This window comes from Dermacentor silvarum, chromosome 1, assembly GCF_013339745.2.
Source record: "Dermacentor silvarum isolate Dsil-2018 chromosome 1, BIME_Dsil_1.4, whole genome shotgun sequence".
Taxonomy (NCBI): domain Eukaryota; kingdom Metazoa; phylum Arthropoda; class Arachnida; order Ixodida; family Ixodidae; genus Dermacentor; species Dermacentor silvarum.
Genome location: NC_051154.1, coordinates 105,078,593 through 105,083,227, shown reverse-complemented (window position 1 = coordinate 105,083,227; position 4,635 = coordinate 105,078,593). Strand labels below are relative to the sequence as shown.

Sequence of the window (4,635 nt, the reverse complement as noted above, 5' to 3'; positions counted from 1 at the left end):
GTGGTACTCCTGGATAGCGCATCATATATTGTACAAAGCTTAATAAGCTTGAATGTTGTTATAATGCAAATTTTGAGATCAGGCTCAATATTCCAAAATTATGCTGGGAAATACAAACATGACTGATGCACACCAATACCTAAGAAAACGATTTAGCTCAGGAGCTCCTATGCATGTGAATAGTGAAATCATTTTTCTTGGCAACCACAGGACTGAACTTGATGTTTGTTATTTAAAACATTTTTAATTGGTGTTATTTACATTTAGACCAATTTTTATTAAGAATGGTTGAAAATTGCACAATTAAGAAAAAAGCATGTTTAGAACTATAACTCACAAAAAAAAAAAAACTAGCAAGAACAATTCTGTTCTGCAAATCGGAATTGGCCTCGAGCTTTAGCTAAGGACCAACTCTGATGTCCCTCCTTAAATACGTGTGAAATTCCTAAATGGTTTTGAGACAACCACAAGGCTATTTTGAATTAAATTTGTAGCATTTGAGAAAGTTAAGGTCTAGCGGTTGTTGGAAGAATTTCAATTCAGAGCCTAAAGTAAAAATTATTAAAAACAGGCAGGTTTAAAGAAAAGTAAAAGCATGAAGTTTAATAATCCTCAACTCTGTTGAGGATTATTAAACCCAACATGTTTATAAGCATTTTGCACGTCCTACTCACAAATTAATGATTGTATTTTAGAGCCAGTATATGATACGTCAATTTCGCCAACTTTAGGTATGGATTAGGTGCAACTAACAGAACTGTGATATCCCTGTTTTTTTTAGTAAGAGTTGTTAACTTAATAGCTTCGTTTCTTGGAATTTTCGTGGATTTGTATGAAACGTCACTTGAATAAAAAATGTTACATCATGCTTGTGCTATGCGAATGATGCTTTTTTGAATGACGTGTTTACTTTGATTGAATAATGCTTTCCCATTTTACCTAATTCCTTCCTGGAGGCATGTAAGGCTTTAGTGAGGTATAAACAAATAAATGTAAATTATTTAATACTTAAATAAATAAATAATGTGGTTTGTCTCAGCATTCCAGTTTTTACCACCAGCATGACCTGTATGAAGCTTTGGCTACTGCTCACATGTTGCAAGTTTATTCTTACATGATCGCCCACTACTTCACTTCCTGGAAAGCAGCGAGGAAAGGCTAGCTTTTAACCTCGTTGGTTCCGCCTGGTACTCTGCCACGGTGAAGCCTGCAAGATACAATTGAAAAGCATTTTAAAAAGGTGTAATGAACATTTAGCCATAATGTATAGGCAGGCGCAAACATATCACAAATACATATATATCTACAAATGTGGTATAAATATTGATATGTATATAGTTGTAGCACTACACTGTTTCATTTAAGTATTTCAGAAAAAAAATTATAACAAGAAAGTAGCAGAAGTATCTCCGTGAAGAGGGACAGTTCTCAGGCAATCACTTTTGAGAATATTTTCACTTTCCCAAGATTTTGTGACACTAGAACTAGGCCAATGCACCGACACTAGAATGCCATTGCTAGTGACAAAAATAAAGTGTCTGCAAAAGGCAGCAGCCCAGTCACACCTTAACGTCATCTTGTAATGGCAACACATTTTAAGTTTAACATATGTAAGCAAGCAGGAACACCCATGAACTAAGGCTCCTATATACACATCGTGCTACGCATAGCAAACAAATTTTTGGAAGAAAAAGAGAACGATCTGCTGGCTTCTATTGTTCAGCGGGTGAAAAAGTATTACATCTGCCGGTCGCCATAGTTCATATGTGCTATGCGTAATATGGCAGTATTCAATTTATCACGTGGAGCTTGAGATTTTGAGCAATCATGATAACAATGCATTTAACTATCTGTTGCATGGGGACCAATCAGACTTTTTTAGGGTTGTTTGCAATGAAAAGTTTCCAATGCCAAGTTTGGACTGCCATCCTCAATTTCGCATTGCTTTCACAGGCAGAGGAAAAAATTGGCTTTATCGCTCAACCCCTGGTCCGTATAATTTTCTCTCCTAGGCGCATGTTGAGGCACCGGCCAGTCTGCACCATGTACATTTGACCAAATATGCATATGATCACAGAAATAGACAACACTACCCCTGACAGACACAAGACAAATTTAATGGTGTCTTTAATAAAGCAAGTCTCCCTGGCCAGGGTGCCTTTCTTAGTTCACTTGTACACTGCTATGCACATGTATTTCTAGCGAAAAATAAAGCAGGCAGGATATGCATGGCAGCCCTCAAGCGAATTGAGAAAGGCAAGCAGGCAAGGGAGGCTTGCGTCGGTGAGAAATACCACCAAATTTGTCCATTACGTGTCACAGGTAGTGTACTGTACTCCTTTCACATGTGGTCAAACTTACATAGGGCAAACTGGCCGGTGCCTAAACATGTGCCTAAGAGATGACCATATTTCACTCAAAAGACCAGTATGCTTGTCCAACTTGGCCATGCATTGTCACAATAGGGCATAATGTAGGATTAAGATTGTTCATCTGTGTTCACCCACACTGAAAAATTAACTAGAGAAATCAGTGAGGCATACCACATAAATAAGACATGTGTGAGCGAGCTTTCATTAATAATGCATGAAAAAAAGATATCCTTTCTAGATGACAAGGGATCAAAATCAGTCTGCCTATTTATTACTGAAGTAACTGAGCAGAGCGAATACTGACCTTCATATTTATTTTCAGCAAATTCAAGCTAATCAAATGTGCATTTGCCAGACAGTTTTTCTGGGAACAGGACAGAAATAACTGGGAAGATATTAATGATAAACAATGGTGTGCACACTACGTGCTTAGACTTGTGACATATGTGGCAAACTACACTACAAATTCTTACATGCACAGGTAACTGCATGAGCTTGCAGCACAAACAGGAAAAATATGGAAATAAATACAACAGCATAGGAAACAGTTTTAAGACAATAAAACCAAACTAAAAAGCGATAAACATACTGTGTACTAAACAAAAATAAAATTTATGTTTCAGCCAAACAATTTATGCAGAAAAAATACTAAACATCAGGACATGTTAGGTCTAGTTTTATACAGAACATGATAATGTGTGCATAATCTTTATGCACACATGTAAGTAAGTTGAATACAGTTGCATAAATATTTATCCTCTTTAGTAAACTGCATAAACTAATGTGTGGCTAAACTGAACCATGAATGATACCAAGATCCAACTTTTTTGGAACATGTACATTTCATACATACCTGACATGAGCATCCAGCCATGCTGCTGCCGGCACTCGTATGGGGTCTGCATTTCCGGGGGCTCCTCCTTTTAGTGGACACTGTTGCGGGCCAAGGCCTCGCCACTACAAAATGAGTTGTGTTAGCTTATAGCAGTGGAGCAATAAAGCTGTCATATCGTAAACACATGCAAGGAGCACCTAAAATAGTCACGAAAACAATGTCTGCACTAGTACATGATGGCAAGAGAGCAAAAGGTTGAAATTATTGAATGGCTTGATAATATGGACCTCTTCATCAAAGTAAATTTTTGGGCACGTCGCAACTGCACATTACAATGTATTTTAAAATTTTTTCAGAGAGTCGTTTTTTTTTTATTACTTAGATTAAGCAACTTTCCCCTACCATGTTTATTTATGTGAAAGTTATGTCAGCACAGCTTGTCATGAAAAGAAAGCTATACTAGTAAGTAGCAAGCTGTGATTGGCTTACATTTTTTTCCTACTGCTCGTAAGCCTAAAACCTCGTAAGCAGAGATTACCCACAACGTCGAAGCATTTATAAGCAAGGAAACGTCATTGAAAGAATCGGTGAAGAGGCAGGTGGATCGTTACTATGCAACTGCAGCAGAAAAACGGGAGCTCACGCACAGGTGCACAAACAAGATGATTTCCGAACGTAATCTATCTCAGCGGAAGAAAACGCTTATCAGGATTATCAATTCCGCATTGTGGCAACACATTTGCGTAACTAAATTCTGACAACCCGTGCGCCGCAAGCATCAGCACAGATTTCACTGTTGTCGTGGGTGTTCTATTTCCTACGTCCGCAAGGCACTCTATGCACACGATAAGCACGCACAACACACGTGTAGTTAGCAACTACGATTGCTTACCTTTTGAACAGTACGACGAGATCGAAAAGAGCTCTCCGAGTTGCCAGTGCTGCGTCGACGATGTTGATCCAGCATACATGCCGTTGCGTAATGGACGAGCTGAGGCACGCTAATAATATGCATTATTTCATCGCGACGTCCACAAAACTTTTCACGACCACCCAAGACAAAGGGAGCACACCCACGGCATGAAAATCGTTGGTCCACATTTGCCTGGCGCGCCACGCATACGGCGAGTTTGCAGCGAGACGCAGGCTACCTTCCGGCACTTTCGTGCACACGAACTACACCACATTTCATTACGGCAAACCTAAAAACACACGATCAAACAAACACATTTACGTATATATATGTTGCGAGACAAAAGGAACCATCGACCAGTCTATATTGTACACTACAATTTAGCGCAGGAAGAAATTCCATGACCAATTCTTGCTTTTGAATCACTTATGCCGCAAGTAGCCAACAAAGCATGGCCTTCGAGATCTGGTTATGTGATCCTGAGAAATCCGTGGCTGGGGCGTGCTTTAAACGAT

At 39.0% G+C, this 4,635-nt stretch overlaps 1 long non-coding RNA gene across 1 annotated transcript; it reads right to left on the bottom strand.

Moving 5' to 3' along the window:
• Positions 1 to 648: 648 nt before the first annotated feature.
• LOC125947317 (uncharacterized) lies at positions 649 to 4,431 on the bottom strand. The gene is made up of 3 exons (XR_007468181.1): positions 4,100 to 4,431; positions 3,226 to 3,329; positions 649 to 1,207 (listed from the first exon to the last, which is right to left on the bottom strand). It is a non-coding gene; the product is annotated as an uncharacterized LOC125947317 (long non-coding RNA).
• Between the last annotated feature and the right edge of the window lie 204 nt (positions 4,432 to 4,635).